Source organism: Sciurus carolinensis, chromosome 2, assembly GCF_902686445.1.
Source record: "Sciurus carolinensis chromosome 2, mSciCar1.2, whole genome shotgun sequence".
In the NCBI taxonomy this organism is placed as follows: domain Eukaryota; kingdom Metazoa; phylum Chordata; class Mammalia; order Rodentia; family Sciuridae; genus Sciurus; species Sciurus carolinensis.
In genome coordinates this window covers 32,182,180-32,202,915 of record NC_062214.1, presented here as the reverse complement: position 1 = coordinate 32,202,915, position 20,736 = coordinate 32,182,180, and the positions used below count along the sequence as shown (strand labels likewise).

Sequence of the window (20,736 nt, the reverse complement as noted above, 5' to 3'; positions counted from 1 at the left end):
AAGAGTTCCAGATTGTAATTCCCTACTCAAGGCAGGAGAAAAGGGGCAACCATGTTCATTACAGACAAACCACACACTTTATTTCTACAATAACATATATTTTATTTCGTTGATTCTGAATGGCTCAAAAGTATTTTCAGAAGGATTCTGGCTGGCAGAACATATGAGCTAGATTTCGGAGAAGGGGTATCCTCGAGGAATTTCGTATCTTTTTCTAGAACTCCAGGAAACAGCCCAGTTCTGTTGGCTGGGCCTACTGGCAGAAATGACAGATAGCCGGACAATCAGAGGCTTAGGGACAACAAAGGTACAGGCTTGATATTGAAGGAGAGGGCTTTTTGACAATTTTTCCAAGGTCCATGGTTACAAAGTTCTTACCTTCACTTTTATTCTCTGGTTCACTGGAAGAGTCTGCATCCATCAAATTTTGACCCTTCTGGGAAGCCTCCAGAAAATTCCATTTCCACAGGGAAATTATGCAATTACCTGGAATGAGCAAGCCTTAAAGTTAAGAGAATTTGGGTTCTTCTTTCAGAACTTTCACTTCACAGTTGAATGCACTTATGCAAGTGGTTGATATCTTTAGGCTTTAGGAATCTTAAAAGTGAACAGGGATAATGATTCCTGTCCTAAGTATTAAGGTGAGGACTGGAGATAAAGGTGAAGAGATCATTCAACAGAGTCTTGTAGATAGTAGATGCTCACTCAGTGATCATGATTTTTCTACATGGCTTGGTCCAGGTCTTCAGACCAATTTCTTAGAGCTTCCTCTCCTGCTCTCACTCCCATACCCCTTCCACATGTCAATATTCAAAGTGGTCCTCATCTCATTTCTAAGATTTGGAAGAAATCAACAGTCCAAATAGAGCTATAGGCACAGCACATCAGTTTCTGAGTGGTTTGAAGTACACTACAGTACAAAAAAACATAAAAGAGGGTCACCATTATAGGAGAAATACCTTTCACTCTGGAATGCAAAAACTTCCCCAAAGTACTGCAACTCAAATGGGAAATTCTGAGAAAGGACAGAATTCAAGTGTTTTATAAAAGGAAAGTTCTCCAGGGAAATTGACTCACTAAAAACTAACTGCTCCTCATTTATCAGCAAGTGACCAGCTGCAGCAGGTTGAACTAAAACCCCTTGCTATTTGACCTCATCAGCAACCACCTGACATAGGTCACCATTACTTAATTAGACAAGGGAGTTTTCAAATGTAATCTCTTTGCACTCAGCAGGCCCTGGGTCAAATAGAATCTGACTAACCTGCAGCTTGTGTTTACACAGCTTCCAGCAGTTCAAAAAGCCCAGAGAAGATCAGAAGCTTATCTTCCAGCCAACAGGGGAGGGGACAGGTGGAATTTGACAGAAGGTTGTAATCAGCCCCATTGGAGGATGAGGGTTAAGGCCTGCTCATCTGTTTTTAAGTGTGTTACGTGTCACGACAAGATACTACATTTCTGGAAGCCTGAGTACAGAAAAAGGTGGGCAGGCACCATTCTTGTGGTTTAATTAAGAAGGAAAGTAAAGATCTAACATGAGCCCAGCTCTGTTGGCTGGGCCTACTGTTGGGAGGCGGGAGCAGAGGTGTAGGAGGCTGGTGGAGAGGATAAGCAGAGTGGGATGTGCAAACCAGCGCGTGGCAGCTGTTCATGGTGAATCCTATTCTAGCTCATGGCCATGTGTTCCAACCCTTTTGGAAAATTACCTCCAAATAACAGATCACGAAAGAGCAACTTCGACAAGCCCTATAATTTAGTCCCAAGAGGAAATTCTTCATTCATCAAGTATACCGGAGGCTAAATTAGCTCTATACCCAAGTGGGCCCTGGTTGGCAATTTTATGTGAGGGTAAGCCCTACCTTGGAGGGGAGGCCAGCCAAAAAGGCTGGTGGTCAAGGACAGCCTGGTGCCCATCTGAGTCAGACCACATATTGTGCCACAGATAGGGCAGAGTCCCTAGGGAATAGCTCTGGGACTCAGTCTTTGTCACTAATTTTTTTTCCCTCGCTCTCTCTCTCTTTCTCTCTCTTTTTTCCAGATACACCTTTTTAAAATTTATTTTATTTAATTTTATTTTTTTGAGTTTGAGTTTGTGGAGATTGTGTGAATATGCTTCTTTTCATCCTGAGGCCACTAGAATATTCTTCAGGGGAGGAAATAGATTTACCAGGAATATGAGATCAGATGGAAGTCAAATACAAACTTTAATATAATTCTTCAGCTTTGTTCTCAATATTAAGGCAATCTACAAAATAGTTTCAAATATACATCTATTGTGCACAGATTTTTTAAGATTTTTTATTTGTTTTAATTAGTTATACATGATAGTAGAATACACTTGCACTTTGATACATCATATATAATGGAGTACAGATTTTTGTTAATGATTTTTTTAACGAATCCATTCACAATCTACAGTCATGTTCCTCTACTGGTGCCTGTTATAAACAAAATAAAACAACAAAATCACCTTAAAAGACATTAGAGGACAAGTATGTTCAAGAATACATCCCTTTTCTTTCAGTCAAATCTTTCTTTTTGTGAACTTTGCTTTTTCTTTTAATTGAGAGGTAGTTGAATTCCTCAGGAATACCAACCATGGTCTATAAATAAGCCAGAAGTTTTCTTCATACCTAATCAACATGTTGCCTAGAACAAGATACTTTTTTTACATTCCCCACATTTTAAGAAAGATCCTGCTAAAATTGGGCTAAGTTCTCAACCTAAAACTCTTGTTCCTCTTCTTAGAAATCTGATTCAGAGTCTCTGATTCAGAGTCTCCGACTTGTAATAAAACCATACATTTCTCACCTTTGCTATCTCTTCAGTAATCTAAAAAAAAAAAAAAATGCCAACTTCATTTGGATTGTGAGACTTCTTTATCCTGTGATTTTATTAGCAGCTCTTCTCTCTGTAAATCAAGTCAGCTTTGTTAATCCCTGAATGCAGCAGGCAGGATACATTTGAAAAAGAGCTTTACTAAATTGGGAGAAAATGATTCTGCAGAGATAGAATACAGAGGCTTTCACACATAGCAAAACAATGTTTCAAAAGTAAAATTAGATTTAAAAATACTATATATATATATAGTGATATATATATATTAGTGATATATATATATATATATATATATATCACTAAGTTTGAATAAGACTGTGCAAACAAACAGAGTTCATTGAACTGTGCAGCTTTGTCTATTTATTTCCTGTTTTCTGTACCCAGATGCCTGTAAAGACTGACAGTGGCATTACATCTCCAAATTTTAACCTACTGGATATAGAAAAGGATTTGGCTATTCAAAGTACAGAACTCCTTGCTCTGCACAAAAGTCCACACTTATGAAATTATTGAAAATATCCTGAGAAAATCTTTAAAATGATGAAATGCATTTAATATTAATTGGGCAAAGTATAATAGTTGTTTAATATATATACCTTCATCAGAGTATTTATGTCAAATGAAACACTCCTGCAATTGTAGATTAACTTGACTATTCTTTTCAAATATCCCCCATCCCTGCCAGGGGTGAAGAGGGCAAGAAGAGGGCTCACAACTTCCCAGAAATTGTGCATGGTCAGAGGAGAGAGGGAATAAAGCTGAATTAACTTCTCACCAGGTGCCATGAGTGTGGCATATATTTGACACTTTGCCACTGAAATGACAATCAGAAATAGGGCTGCTGGTTAAGTCTCCAGGACCATCCAAGTATCACGAGTCTCAAACTTCTTACAATTAAACTCACACTAAAATATTAGAGCATAACCACCAAGCGGTCTTCATTCACATTTGTGGAAAGTGTGAGTCCTAGGCAGATAGGGACACTGTAAAGAAATAGATTCTGAGTGTGTCTAATGGGCACAAGTCCAGAGAGAACCCAGGTCTTCATCCTCATCTAGCCTACACACCACACAGACTTAAGTTAGACATTTGTCATTGAACAAAATCTCTACACATTGCTGTCTTCCGGCATGAGGTCTCTCCTAAGAAAAAGCTCATCAGTTTGTGATAAATAGGTAAAAGATGGTGAAGTATAGCATCTTCAAACTGCTAAGAGAAATGCTGATATTGAAGCAAGTCAACCACTGTCTCAATATAATTGCTGCATATTTTTCATTCATTTTACCAATAATCACTGGGGGTATATTAGATACTCAGGCTCTTCTATAAAGCATTTGAGATTTTCCTTTAAGGTGGCTAGTGTGTGTGTGTGTGTGTGTGTGTGTGTGTGTATGTGCTGGAGAATATACTATAAATAAGCAAACAAACTAGCAAGATCAAATCATATAGTGATAAGTACTGTTCAGAGTAGTGTGATGAACAAAAAAGTGAATTGACAATTGCCACAGATGGGAGATCATGAAAAGCCTCTCTTGAGAGACAAAAGTGAGCTGAGACTTCAATGACAAGAAGGTATGAATTATAGGAAAAGCTGAAGAATGAGAGCAAGCACAGTAAACCACAAGTGCAAAGGCCCAAAGGCAGGAAGGAGTTTAGTATATTCTAGAAATAAATATCACACTAGTGTGGCTCAAACCTAGGGAGGAAGGAGAAATAACACCAGGAGAGGTCAGAGAGACAAGCAACGAAGCAAGGGACAGAGTTTGCACCCCTTGTCTGCCTAGGTAAGGACTGGGCTTTTGCTTTAAGTTCATTTTAAAGTACCAGAGGGTTTTAATGTGAGAAAAGACATGACACAATTTAGAATTTTACAAAATCCTTCAGGTTTCTTGAAGAGTGTGTGGTGAGATAAGAGGAGCCTATACTGTCTTGATATAGGCAAACAAAGATGGCGACTTGTATGGGAATCTGGGCAGGAAGAATCAGTCCATGTAACCAGGATACATTTTATTTAACTAACTAAGGTAACTTTTCATTGATCAGTAGGATGTCACACAAGAGAAGGAAGGACATTCAAAATTTTCTTGTTTGAGGTTGGCTCTTTTGGTTCTTTCCTTCCTAATCCATTCCACCTATTCTACCAACTGACAATAGAAAAGTTCACAAAATGGCTTTTATGGAATCTTTCTCTTTGCTCTTCCAAGTTATTTCAACAGGATTTCATATCCCATGACGTTTTTCAAAAAAAAGTGGTATAGTCCCCTTAGGACAATAAAGGACTATGATTTATGTGGCTGTTTTAAGTTTTCAAGTAAAATTTAAATTGGCAAGCAATTTAATTCCTTTAAATGACAGCGTGTTGAACAGGTAGAAAAAAAAATGCTCCCTCTGGCCAAAATTCTGGAAATTTATAAACAGACTTCACAGAGAGCTGATCAACACTGAACACAGGGGGCATTGCCAAAAATCATTTTGTGAAATAAATTCACATAAACCTATATCCATGGGTCCCCAAGTCATTTTGTACCTTAGGGAGTTTGTGGCTGGGAAGATCCTCTGCCACCCTTTCATCTAGACTTTTCCAAATGCTTGAATGTTTGCCTAGTCATGTGGCAAGCTCTCTATAACATCATTGTCCAGTAGAAACATAAGATGAGTCACAATGTAAATTTACTTTTTCTTGTAGTCATTAGAAGTAAAAGGTGAAATCAATTTCAATGAAATATTACATTTAACCAAATGCATCTCATGCTAGTGCTAGAATTTTTATATATGTTTACATCAATTGATAGATAAATATCTCTCATGTGCAACATTTTTTTAAATAGTTGATTTTGGATCATATACATGACCCATTTGTTATTTATAAATAGGCAGATGATAATTGCCCAAATGATTTGCAGTAATATAGAGTAAATGGCAGCCTTGATCTCTGGTAAACAACATTCCTACATCCACATTTTAATGACCCACACCTTCATTTGGACTATATTTTGCATTGTTAACTCTGCTACTTGGAAAGAAAGCAGGGATACAATAAAAGAAAAAAAGGTCATTTTTTTTTCAATACTAGGGTGTTTTGTTTTTATTTTTGCTTTAGTCAAGAGTGAAGCTGGAAAGGGACAATAAAATTATTCCTTAAATATTTTTCAGGGCCATCCAATGTCCATGTCTGAACTTCCCCTTCCATGCTTAAATGATGACATTTATTTTTCTCAATGAAGAGAATGTTTGGTATTGTCTGTGTGCGCATAAGAAATTCATGACCAGGAGAGTTAAAATGATCTCTTTGGCATCCAAGGAGCACATGCTACCCAGCACCAGAGCTTGGAATACACATCATTAACATCATCGTCATCCTGTGTCCTGGGAACAGCATGGTGACCATAGTCTTTATAGGCTGAGGGGCTTTATGAACCTCCTATGCATGGTGACCTGAACAGGTGACGCCAGTTCAATTAGTTTTCAAAGTCCATCTAAACATATTTATAATTATGATCTATTAAAGCTGAAGTAACTCTGGTCAACTATGGATGGATTTAAGTGATAAGAAATCAGATGGAATCTTCTGAAGTCACCTTGAAAAGAAAGGATGTCATAGGAGTAAAAAACTCTTGAGTGATTGAATAATTCATTCATCTTTTCAATGACAAACAGAAGTTTTAAATTGACTTTTTTTTTCCTATATAGAGCATGACCAGCAAAATACATTTTCTAGAAGCACAGATAAAGACTTCACTCTTTTCTAAGGCCTGAAAGACTCTGATAGAATAATAGTGGTGACTGATCATAAGTCAGAAACAAATTTTTTTGACATCCTCAGACTGGCAGGTAAATACTTGAATAGTAAGGACATAAAAATTGGGGACATTTGTTTTCTCCACCAAAGAAACATTTTATGGTAAGCGAGTGAATGGATATATAACATAGGTAGTCACTTTTACAATCTTTAGATGTCATGTCTCTGTGCATGGTGGGTTTGGCTGAAGACTTCCTTCTGTCTCAATCCATTCCCATGAAGGAAGTCTATAAGGCAGATGCATACCTGAGCCAGTATTTAAAGCATGCATACAGTTGGGGCTGAAGCCACCTTTGGCCTTGATGCAGAGATAACCCATGCACTTATGCTGATCTTCAATTAATTCCATGGAAATTTAAGGGAACATGTAGCCACAAGTGCAGTCAAAACTATAGTATCTTTTTTCTAAATGCTAGAATTAAGAATTCCTCTCATAAGCTTGATATCTCAAAGAATATTTTCAGTGAAGGAAAGAACCGATTAAAGTAACATGAGGTTAAATCTGGTGGTGAGTTTTGTTTGGTTTTACAATCTGGAGCAACAATCTATGCTCTTTAAAATAATAAGCGTGAAATAGAAGGTTCTCTATTCACAATTAGCCTTTGCAATGCCTGACTAATAAGCCATTCCTGAGAACATGACCTTGGCTTAGAGCATTGCTTTTGGGAGAAAACAGAATTCACGTTTTTATCAAGAAGTAAGATGAATCTGATTTCACCCTTCCTCTTTCGTCTTCCCCTTCCCTGTAATATCCATCTTAATAATGGTACTGACTCAAAGCCCCCAAGTTGGCAGAGCCTATCAATTGCTAATTACAGTTCAGATTCCCTCAGCTCTTCCAAAGGATCATTTATTTTGTACTTATATCCTTCCACTGTCTCTCAACATGCCCCCCACCAAGGAAAAATTCTATGCACTAGAAACATTTAGCTTACGTTGAGTCAAATTGTTTCATAACTTAAAATCGTTGGCCTTTAGTTCTTAGTAAATAAAGGACAAAGAGTATCCTCCTCACTAGAAGATAGTTACCAGGCAAAAAATGAACATCCAATATGAAGCCAACATTTAAGAAAGAGCTGTTGAAGGAAAATGGCAGAACTAACAATTAGTAGATTAGACAAAGGGGAATGAAGGGAAGGAACGGGGGACAGGAATGAATCTGTCCGTGGAATGAATCTGACATAACTTTCCTATGTACACATATGAATACACCCTAGTGAATCCTACCATCCTGTATATCCACAAGACTAGGATCCTGATTCGAATAAGAAACAGTACATGTTTGTATAAATATGTCAGAATAGATTCTACTGTCATGTATAACTAAAAATCACAAATAAAACATTTTAGAAACAGAGAATTAGTTACTGAAGGGTACCTGTGTCTCTGTGAAATAGAAATGAGAGTCCACAAAAGCAGAGGTAGGGAGGACCCTATGGAGGAGTCTGGATAAGCAGAGGTAACTAGGAAGGCTCTCCCCAGACACAGCAGGAGGAAGTGCAGGAAGGCCGGACAATTACAGGAATTTAGATTAAACCACAGGTCAAATACAAAAGAAAAGAGAAGACACCTGTGATACAGGTACATTGCTTTCACTAGTGAGAGCTATGCACTGTGTTTTAAATATCTGCCAAGTCTAAATCATTTTAGGAAGGGTAGTTCTCAAAAAAGATACCAATTTAATGCAAGCATTGTACATTTAATTCTTGTTTATTATTTAATTGACTTTATGCTGACCTTGGACAGTTGTATAGCACTTACATCAATGTGTATCCAATTTGATTTCTACACATATCAGCGATACTTCAGTTTTTGTTTTTTTCTAATTCAAATCATATATTTCAAACACATTTTTTAACTTTGTTCTTCTAATACCTGTTAGCAGTGGGTTATCTCATATTGGAAATTTTTGTAGGATCATACACACAATTAATGCATTTGCCTACAATGGCTAAAAAGTGTCAAACATCTCACTGTAATTTGAATCTTAAGCTTACCTCCATCTCTCAATTCAAAGCCAAGTGGCCAATAATGTGTCAAGAAGGTCAGCAATACACAGGTGCTTACATTAAGAAGATAATACAAATTTCAAATAAACTGTACCACAGGATTTTGGGTATAATTGAGTAGTCCCAGAAATAAATAGGGTTAGCATTAAATCCCATGTTGTCTTTAATTTGGTTATATAAACTTGGATAAGTCACTTAAGGGATAATTTCCTCATGTTATATAAACTGTAGACAATGAGAGCAAGAATTAAATAGAAAATTCATATAGAAAAGGGGCTCATAGAGTACCTACCATGTTGTAGTCATTCCCAAAAATCTTTAGTTCTTTTGTTCATTTTTTTCACTCTCACATCTTCACCAACATAAATAAAACAGTGAGTTGTTTCAAAATTCCTGTTGAGCAAAATAAAAGAAGTAGAAATTAGGATATATGTGGAAACTGATGTGAAAAAAAATGAAATATATGCTTATTATCTAGTTTGCTTCTGACTCCTAACAAAGAACAAGTCCATTTATTTTCCTTGACTTCAGACCTTTAAGCAGAGTCATTGTATATTTTGTTTTAATATTGATATTTGGAGCTGAAGATGAAATTCAGAATGTCTGATTATGGGAATCCTGGGCAGCCTATTGTTGGGGTCAGGGAAAGACTGGTCTGAAGTTTCTCACGTGAACCAGGTTGACCATCTTTCCAAGGGAATATGGTAAGCTATGGTAATCCAGCGACAAAAATTTTAATTCCTATATCATCCCATTTACTATGTGCCTGTCAGATTTACCTCATAACTGCTAACAAAAAATAATTTTCCTTAATCTATGATTCATTGCTCCACTTACTAGACAATTTGAAATATGCTTTTAACCTTTGGTCTGTTTCTCTAAAAAATTTTGGAGAGTTGTTCTCTTATGATCTTGAATCTGATCTGTCCTCTGATATCTGAACCTTAATCTACATTAGGTATTCTTCAGAAACAATTCCCAATGGCTTTATCTATACTCTTTTCTTATCCACTGAGAGGCTCAGTTCTAAATCCTTCTCAAACACCTTAGATCCAATGAATTTTGCAAAAAACATCCATGAACAACCTTTAAGAATTTATAACTCAAAATGCAATATTCTGGAATTTAAATTTATTAAAATATATTTGATCCTAATCTGTAAATGCTATATATGCATAAAAACTCACACTTTAAAATAGAACCACTTTCTGTCCATATATTCCAAATTCTATAATTTTAAAAATTAATTGGTAAGTTACACAGGTCATCTATAAAAACTCTGAAACCCTGAACTAATTTGTGTGACCTTTTATATTATCAAACATTAGTTCTTGAATCTTAAATAGTTTTTATAAATTTAAGTGAGAAAGCAAAAGAACTGTCTGTCATTTCTTTCTTTTCTATTGTAGCCACTTGGGTTGTAGAACTAGGCATTTGCATGACTAGTGCATATTAAGGACTCCATGAAACTTTCCAATAAAGAAAAAAATTCTTATGTATCCATGTCCAAAAGTTCAAAAAAGTTAGGGTTAAACTTTATCTCAGTCAGGCTGACAACAATAAGATTTCAAAATCAAGGGAACACTGACCACCCACAATACTGCCATCTCAAAATCAGAGCAAGTCAAGCTTGCAAATATCATTATCATAGTGCAAGTGGCATCTCCAAGCTGACTGTCCTATTGAGTGGCAGGCCTTCAGGGAGCGTTATCGAAACTGCCTCAAGAATAGGAAGTTAAAGGTAGGCACACACTCATTTTCAGTTAAATGTAGACAGTTTTTACCATTGAGCCTTGTGTGGGTGGAGAGGAATACAGTTTGACTCATGATGACTTATCTTGGAGCCAATATGTTCCATGTGGCATAGCTCCTATAATTTGATTTTTTTTAATTTTAAAGATTGCCTGAGAGATACTAAACCAAGGACCTCCCCCTTGGAAAGCCACCTGGGAGGTGAACAGACATGTCTCAAGTGTATGAGTACTGCCAAAGATGGCAGCGTGGCAGCTGACGGCCCAGGAAGTGAATCATTACACGTGTTGGTTTCTATTTTGTCATCAGAGAGCAAACATCCAAAAATACCTTCACGAATATCAATAAAAAGGCTATTATCCATGTCTAGGACCCTAGTTTGTAGTTGTCTCCATCTCTGCCATCCCTATTTTTAAATGAATCTAATGGTTAAAAACTCCAAATGTCTCATATCAAGTTAAGTCAGATGTTAAATCATCTTAGTGTCATTGCCTACTATAATAAAGAAATTGCTAAAAAGAACATTCTGGCCTTGAGGGAAGAAAAAAAGTACACACCACCCTTTACCAGTAATCCTACAAACTGGGCCTATGTTATAAACCAGCACAGCACACATTTTGAAGAAATCGAGTGTTGAAAAATGTAAGACCTCCCTTTGTCACCAATTGATTTTCCAAGAGAATGCATACTTTATGATTAATAAATGGCCCATTTTTAGTTTTATAGTTGTCTAATCACTTGCAGGTAGAAAATGATGAAACCTTTCATTAACCCTCCAAAAAGTATCTAAAATATAAAAAATCATAGTCAAAATACTTATACATCCAACAAAAGTATTCCAGAAAATTACACTGGCACTCTTTTAGGACGAAAAATATTTAGGGGATTGATTCTTGGATAGCCATGCTGAGTGCTATGTTCGAATATTTCAGATTCACCATTTAGAGACTATTTTTACCTTCACAAGTTTCCTGGATGACTGAAGTCCTTACCGTCTCCAGTTAGTCATATCCCACACTCTACTAATTCTCAGATGTCGGAATAATGACAGTGATTGAGATCATGATAAATTTCTGAGGCCGAGGTCTTGTCTTTATCAATGAGGACATAGTTACTCTGTCATGAGTCACCCCAAACTACTTCTTGTATTTGATGGCAGAATCCAGAAGGCAAACGTTAGAGTAGTTATTTTTGAATTACTGACATAGGAAGTGGGAAGGTGGGGAGTTGTTTTGACCATGTCACTCATTTAGAACTCACTTCTCAGGTAATTACAAACTCATTTTGTCCTCCCAAACTAGTTGGTTAAGATTAAGATGGATAATTCCCTAATTAACTCCCCACCTGAGGGAGACATCATTTCTAAGATCTTGGAAAGTCCCATGTTAAACTTCACTGAAAGTCCCAATACTCATCTGAAGCTCAAGGGCAACATGGGAGCCATCTAATCAATTCATTAGTCACCCAGAGGTGATGAGATTGAGTATAATTATCTTCTTTCTTCAGATTTGCTGGGCATAGCTGCAAATAACAACAACTACCTTTTTACAGCTTTCACAAACTACATCTCTCTCTCTGACTGAGTCTTTGTCTCTCTCTCTGTAAGTGATTCTGGAGGAACATGAACATCATCTAGTTTTAATCTGAGTTTCCTTTTACTGTTTGGAGATTTGCCAGCAGATTATTTAGTGAGCACCACTTTAAATGGCTTGTCATTGCAGGACACGGATTCAGAAATACCCAGTAGTCAAAGCACAGCTCATGAATGACAAGGACATTCACAGTATTGCGCACAAAGCTAGTTATTACTTAGTTCCCACAACTCTAAATTTCCTCAAACACTGAGAAAGAAAAGCTTTTGGTCTTAACACAAAAGAGTGGAGAATTGCTGAAAAAATGAACTTGAGATTACAGAGGAAGCTCCATCCTGTCAAATAAAGTATAACAAGATCAGTGTTCTAAGAGACAAGGGCAAAGCATTTCTGATTTAGAGCTAAGTGCAACTAAAAGAAAGAAAATGAAATGCTCACGTGCCAGAGAATGGCAAACCACCACCCCCGATCCATGTGCCACTGCTCGCTCCTAGTTCCGTGAAATGAATTTCACCATGTGCCTCCTGTATTTTTGTGGTACTCCATGTTCTCATCATCTTTTGAGCTATATTTTAAGTTATAGGAAAGAACAGACAATGCATACTGCTACAGAATCATAGCTGTTACTTGGACTTTACTGTGTAGAACCACTCAGGGAAGAGGGCTCCCTTTCCATAGATTAGATTCCAAGTAAGGAGGAAAAAATATATGTATAGGCACACTGTACTACAAATTGAGACTTAAGACATTAAAATTAATTGACGATTGCAGTCAGTTCTAAAATGTCAAGATTGTTAAATGTTGAGTTGTCATTTCATACTGTATTTCTATTATATTCTGTATTATTGTATAGGAACTATTTATGCTACTATGTATTAATGTATATTACTAAAACTATATTATTATATTCTTAAGAGTATTTCTGTGACTGTATTCTTCTTGTTCCTCTTTGTGTGATTTTAAAAGAGGAAATTTAGAAGTTTGAGAGACTTATCTGACATATAATTGACTAGATAATTCCATTTTGTTGAAAAAAGAAAAGAAAAGAAAAGAAGCCACTATTAATCCCATGGCAAACCTAAGGAGGACACAGAATGGAATTTTTCTATAGCACCATCAAAGCTGAAGTATTATAATCCCTCTATCTTATCTCTTTGGAGTCTCTATGATGTTAATAGCTATTTAATGTGTGATTTATCTGTATCAGATGTTTCAATAATTACTGCTGGGTACATAGTGGGTCTATTGTACCCACTCCAAATTCAACTGTTGACAATACATAGAAAAATTGAGTAATGAGTAACTTTAACATGCACGTGTATTGATTGGACCATGTGAATCCTGACCTCATTTAAAAGCTAAGAGTTGGGGTGAGACCTAATAACTGGTAGATATGGACTTTTACATCAGAAGGAGCTAGCATTTGATGCCAACTACAGAATCACCAGTGTTAATGAACTACAGATCACAATAGGGAAATCTTATTGTGTCAGATATTATTTTAAGAAAAAGAACATTCATATACCAAGGTCAATCAAAATTGCCACATTTAAGGCAGTTATTAAGTGCATACATTTCTCTTTCCTCCCTCCCAAAATCCCATAAGAAAAGAAAAGGGGAAAAAAGAGAATAAATGTAAGGCAGCAATGGAAAACTGAAAAGTTTACATCAGGCAGCTGGGACAATGAGGAATGTCCAAAAAGTTCAAAGCAGATGTGGAACCGGAAATGTTGCAGAACCCACAGCGCAACACAGTAAAAGTTCTCATTAGAGCATCACATTAAATTGATATTAAAGCATCAGAAGCAGGCCCTGGTAATGAGCAGAGGGCACACTTGTACACTCCAGGGCAATCCAGCCCCAAGGTAGCTATTGACCAAGGCATTTGCCCTTAGACAAAATCTGAAAGACATTCCTTCAGAATAAAGTTGGCAATCTGCCCCCAGCAATTCCAGAGATGTTCTGGACTAGAGGGAAAGGAAGCAGAACCCCAGACAAGTTTCTGTCACTGAAAAAGAAAAGAGCTTGTCCCCTAATACCTCATAAGGCAACTTCTCCATCTACCCTAAAGGAAAGCCCAGCTTGTAACATGCCAGCTCCCCACCTGAGTCCCTTCCACCCCTCATGCCTCTCTTCAGATCCAAAGATCCTCTTTTCACCCCCAAATTTCTTTTCCATTTGTGTCATGTAGACCTACCTCAGTTACTGATATTAATAAATCAAACCATAGTTTGCAGGTGTGAATTATTATGCCAGAATAATCAATTGAGGAAACCAATATGCAAGAGAGACACGGAATGAGCACACGAATTAGCCCAAGAGAAAAGAGATAGTTCAGAGCACAGAAAATAACCACATAGTACTGCAATTGGTCCATTCAGATCAGTGACAGAAAATGGTACAGAAATAGGTTTGGGCATAAGGTCATGGAGTGTGTGTGTGTGTGTGTGTGTGTGTGTGTGTGTGTGGTGGGAGTTGAACCTGGGCACTTGCACATACTAAGCCAAGCAGATACTCACCCTTAAATGACATCCCCAGCCTGATACATCTGCATTGAGGCATGGTCCTCCTAAGTTTTGTAAGGACATTGACATTTACCAACCAGTCTTAGGTCATCTTTACAATCCTTCCCAAGCTGAGGATCCATGAGTCTATTTCAAGTACAATTCCCAGGATCTACATTTCTCAATGGATACAAACAATGGCTGGTATTAACAAAGGAAAGAAAAGAAATACTCTAAAATTCTTGGAGATCACCGTTACGCTGTTTCATGAAACACTGAACCCAAACAGATTTAAGAGTCTGCAACATGTAGTGCTTAAACACTGGGTCAGGACTTAGCATTCAGCAGAGCACTTGTGAGGACTACATAGGAGCAAATCACTCATAATGCTTTATTTCAACACTTCATTTGTCAAGTTAAAGTGTCCTTTAAACAACATCACCTCTACAGCATGAAGAGCCTAGGCTTAAGTTCAACAATTGTTAGAATAGTCAACATAGAGGAATTGTGAGAAAAGACAGCTTACAAATGGGGATTTTCATCTAAGTGTTTTCAGTTTCCTAGGAAAGAATTGAAATTTCCTGAGCAACAATGCTGCCAAGAGTTATTATCCCTCTCACTTATCTTCAAAGAGTCTTTGTCTATTAAAAAGGCTTATATCAAATCTGAGCATTATTAAGATTACAAGCTGCTCATCAGGCAGCCACTTAATAGAAAAGGACAGTCCAGAAAGAATTATACAGACTTCCAAATTCACATAGTGTGCAGGTTAACACTAGGAAGTAAGTTAATGGAAAATCACTGAAAAAAAAAATGGCTTTTAAAGTTTCATTTTTAGGAACATGATTTTTACATTAAAAGTGGTTTACTAGAAAAGATGCATCTGTGTTCTATTTTATTATTTGATCTGCATCATTTCCAAACAATTCATATTGAATTCACCTGTCTTATGCTATAAGGATTTTTGTGTTAGATTGTCTATATAGTATTTGCTGGCTGATCCCTTGGAACTAGTTGGGGGGTTAGATACTTTCAATGAACATTTAATCATTTGTTCCTTATTAGAAATATATGGAGAATCCCCTTTGTCAGGCAGTTGTTCTTGGGGTTGGAAATACAATGTACCCTCAAAGAGCTGAAACTCTAACAGGAACCTGGACACCAGGCCTCCTTACAAGTTTGGAGAAGCACAGAAGCCATTCATGCATTGGTTGTGAGTTCTAGCATTCTGTTCTGCTTTGCTGAAACATCTACAAGAAAAAATGCCCCTCTTCTTACACAGGTTTCCAAGTTGATTTAATGTCCCTTCCATCACACTTAACAAGAATTACAAATCTAATTTATCTGAGTACTGAGGGTCATCTTCTTCCATCATCCCTTCATGATGGGTTTGCATATTAACTATGAGACAAGTCGTTGGGGTATTTATAGTCTTCTTACCTGTTAAGATGAGGAGCAATCTTTTAAATTGGCTTCTAAGTACAGAAAAAAAGAACAAGAAAATAGGAGAAAGGTAACGCACTTGCCTTTCTCCCTCTTTCCTGGCATGTTAAAAATTCTACTTGTGATGTTGACTCAGTGACATGTGTCAGAGGTCATGGGGAAGGAGGAGAGGTGGCTGAAGTTCGTGTATACCTAGAAAAGGAAGAAGAATGGCCAGGAGCCCATGTGGACCTCAGGTGTCTAACCACTAGTCTTCAGACATGGTCATGATTCCCAAGTCCTGGTCTTCTCCTGCTAATTTGGGAGCAGGGGATTTTTCACTATGGAATTAAAATATTCTAATGGCTCCTGAATCTTTATTTACTTTACAATTATTTATTGAATATGATACCTAAGAAGGTGCACCATGAGTCATTTCCAACATTGTCAGGGGATGGATGTTCAGCATGAGACGTACAACCTGAAAGTTAGTTTAGTTTTATAATCAGCTAAATTGTTCCCTAAGAAATACTCATACCTCCCAATGAGTGAATAAATTATAAAACACAACACACATGACAGATGTATTCTATTACTTGCTTTATTCCATGCCATGAAAAATTTTCTCTAGTAGGTATAGTCACTTTTGATATCATGAGGGCCCATTCTCCCATCACCGCTCAGTGAGACTCCTAGGACCAAAAGAACACTGATTGCCTTATCTGCCCCCTTCCAATTTCATGGATTTTGTTCTCCAATATTAGAATCATCTTACCAGAAGTATTTATACAGCTATTTGAAAAGTTGCTGCTGTGTCAACCATGGAAAATCTTTATATTGAAATAGCCATGAGATATATCATATTTGGAGAGAAATGCAAATGAAATGCACTTAGTTATAATCTAGAATTACACACTAAGTCAAAAGTAGAAGAAATCATTGCTACAACCACTACCAACCACCATGATTACCAAGGAGAAACATGAAGTCTACAGAAGGGGAGGCTCTTATTCAGAATCCAAAGCCAATCGCACCCCCAAAATTTTCATATCCTCATTGCCAAGCATGCCATGGGAAAGGGGATTTAATTATTGTGCTTGGGGATGCCACCTTGTTAACTTTTGTATTACTTATAGTGTTTTATTGTGAAGAGTTCTGTTTTTATAGGTTAAGAAAAAAGTAGGTGAAGTTTATTGTGCTTTGGGTGACCCCATCTTAAATTAAGTGCTGGAGACACTCGGAAAATCAACAAGACAATAGAAGCCCCAAAAGGTAGTTTTTCACCCAGAGAAGAGACAACTGAACTGATGGGACTAAAAGTTGCATACAAGACTAACTCCAGAGAGAACTCCAGAAAGAACATGACACATATCCACTCAGCTGGGGAAGCTGGGGGTGAGAAGGATGGTCTGTCTTGCTAGATCAGCAGGTATCCCATTTTCTAGAGTAGGGAGGCCCTAACCCAAAGCCCACTGAAGAGGGATGATGCTCATGCTGCCACATGGAACTTTTCTAATTACTGTCACTGAAAAGAGACAACAAAATAAAACAGAAAGAGTGACCATAGATAGGAAAGGACAAAGAAAACAAGAGATGGGATGAGGAAGTAAAAAAGAAAACTAATATGGTCCTGAGTTCTTTATTATAAATGTTATATCTTAGTTCCCTGAGACTCCTAGCTGAGATTTCTTGTTCCAAAACCAACTACTTGAAACTATCCGTTACTTGCTAAGGGCAGGCGTGGGTGAAGCATATTGGATGCAGGTAGATCAAATTAAGGTCTGAAATTACTTTTGGGGTGCACTGAAGATCTGTCATAGCCTCCAGATTGAATGAAGTTTGTTCAAAATAATTCCCTTCTGAAAGTGTCAAATCTTGAACTTTACCTGTGATTTTCTTTAAATCCTACAGATATCTCAGAAATAATTCATTCTTCTATAATAAACCACCTCCCATGATTTGGGAAAGTCCTGGGAGATAAGCTGATGGATTTTTAACTCCTCCAGTCCTCATGGCATTCCTTAGATTCATGGTGATTTGAGCAAAGAGGATAATATTTTCTACCTTCTAAGACACATATTTCTCTCCAGGATACCTCTCATTATGAGAAAATCTACTAAAATGAAAGGCATTCTCTGATGGAATAGCACAGGAATATCTATTAAAAGGTGGGATCCACATACCAGGCCTTTTCCTGTAGATGAGCCATCATTAGGAATCTAATCACCAATAAAAACCACTTATATTTGCATTGATATGAAAAAATAATTTTATATCTGCAAACAGCAAGAGTAGATAGTAACTTCCTGGGTATTCACTTGAGATCAATTTAAATTGTTAAATAATGTTTGGAAGTGTGTTCTGTTTATAAATTGCTGACTATTTGTTTAGATTTGCTGTTCTTCACATATTTCTAATCTTTTTCTTTTTTGAGGAGGATACGGGTAATTAACCCAAGAGCACTTTACCGAAGAGCAACATCTCCAGCCTTTTTTTTAAATTTTATTTTGAGACAGAGACTAACTCAGTTGCTTAGGGCCTCACTAAGTTTCTGAGGCTGACCTCAAACTTGCAATCCTCCTGTCTCACCCTCCCAAGTTGCTGGGATTATAGGCATGAAGCACAAGGCCCAGCCTAAATTTTTATTCTTTTTTTGACTCTGGGGAAATATTTCTTCCAATATAATATCTAGATGTTATTGTGCACACTCTGAATTCAAGCATAGTTTTGTATGAGACAGAATAATGATATAATAAGATAAAATAATAGTAATGAATGTAGTAATATTCAAAATGTTAACAATGAAGACAGGTCTCATAGAAGCTGGCATTTTAAAGACTATTTGTTTATACTTCAGTTATTTCACCTTGTATTTTAGGGACAAGTACACAGAAAGTGGAAATGAATCACTGTCATTAGTCAAGAGCATGTCTATGACCATATAGAGAATGTATATGTGTGCCTCTCTCTGTTTCTTCCTGTCCTCTTTCTCCCCCAACTGTAAACCTACCTGTCAATATATATTGAAGTGGTCAGCCAAGGACATACATTCATGTCTCAGTGAGCTGAATGTCCATGTTTATGAAATCATAAATATCAGTGACTGATAGATCCTGCCATACCACATTTCCAGGAAAAAAAATTAAATGCTCAGATTCTTTGACAATAATATGTTCAGAGATTTAGAGGGTTGGCAAAAAGAAGCAAATAATTACATAAGTAATCTTTTGCTCTGCTTTTTTTTGTTTGTTATTTATTTATTTATTTATTTATTTTGGTTCAATTTGCAAAAATGACTTACGAGTAGGGTATACCAAATTAGAAAACTTGCCACTACTTCCAGGCAAATGCAGCCAGGGGTAAGACTTAGGGGGGTGTATGTGGACTGAGTTTTAAACTTCACTCAAGCCATTGGTTGAAGTACAGTAACACAGTTATATGTGCTGGTTCTGTTTAAGAAGAAGTGAACATTATTCAGGGTGTCCATTAAACCTCCAAGGAATTTTTTTTTCAGAGATTTCTTATTCAAGGAAGAGTATAGTGTTTACTTCATAGAATACTCATGTGAATTAACAAGAAGATGACTAAGAAGAAGCTTTATTATCTTAGAACATATACGCTAAGGAATACAAACTTTACCAACCTTTTGATTTTTGGACACTTTCCTAATAAAAAGGATTTCCCTTCTCTCTATCACCCACATAAATGAAAGGTGATAAGAGTTTTTTATGAAATCAGTGAATTATTTAGGAGCTGACTTGACAGTATTTTCAAATAGCCATTCAACTTTTCTAAAAAAAAAAAAATCATGGGTAATACATTTAGAATACATGGCCTTTTTTTTTTTTTTTTTCCCCTGATGTCAAAGTGGACAGTTTGGCCGAGATAGAGGAACACAAGCTTTCTTTGAGAAACTTGGAATTTAATACGGGCCGCAAGAAACATGGCATTAGGTGTTTTATACTGTTTTGACTCCTTAAAGAAAGAAAGCACAAAGGGGATCAAGCTATGGGTTTCACTTCTCACCATAGGCGTCATTTCCTCGAACTGTCTCAATATAGATTCCATTTTTCAAGAAGGCCAGCTGAGACTTTTTTCCATTACTCTTGGCTGGGATCTGGATTTAGTCAAACTGGCCACTGTCACTACTTATGTCTAATTAGAACCACCTGTGAGAATTTTGTGTCAAACAGAAAGAGAGAAAGAAAGCTAATGTTCATCATGATCACCATGAGATTGTATCTCAAAGCTCCTTTTATTTGTTTTCGGCCTGATACTAAAACTTTCCAGGTACCTCTCACATTCCAAAAGCTGATTTTCTTTGGATTTTGGCAGAAAATATCCATCAGTTGTGTCTCTCTGTGTGGTTCATGTGTGACAGTGTGTCATTTAGAACAGAAGTTTCAGACTCTGTTTGTACTCCAAAGCAAAACCTGTATACTGCTGAAATCTGAATTCGGGTGACACAGTCTGACTGGGCTGGTTTCTCATTGAGAAAGGTACAAAGCTGACATCTTGTCAAGAGTAAGCATGGTAAATACGTTTCCTCTCCCCCCATCCATTTTCCTTCCAGTCACACCTTCGACATTTTCCTAAGGAGAATTCCTTCCACTCCTCAACTCACTAACTTGGGTCTTATCACAACAGTAAAAACAGTTTGGGAAATTTCAAGAGAGGATAAAAAAATATCAATGTTAAGCCAGGATAGAATTATTAAAGGAGAGAGAAGAGACAGAGGAAGGGAGAGAGACAGATGCTTGTGCTTTTTCCATTTTCCATCATCAACTCTAAAATGTCAAATCCTTCTAATTCTCCATTCT

At 36.9% G+C, this 20,736-nt stretch overlaps 1 long non-coding RNA gene across 1 annotated transcript in view; it reads right to left on the bottom strand.

Annotated features, from left to right (window-relative positions):
* Positions 1 to 396: 396 nt before the first annotated feature.
* LOC124972319 (uncharacterized) overlaps positions 397 to 20,736 on the bottom strand; it is a 50,484-nt gene continuing 30,144 nt past the window's right edge. The window contains exons 2-3 of the long non-coding RNA XR_007106448.1: positions 8,939 to 9,039; positions 397 to 486 (exon numbers count right to left, since the gene is read on the bottom strand). This is a non-coding gene — a long non-coding RNA (uncharacterized LOC124972319). The remainder of the gene's footprint in view (positions 487 to 8,938; positions 9,040 to 20,736) is intronic.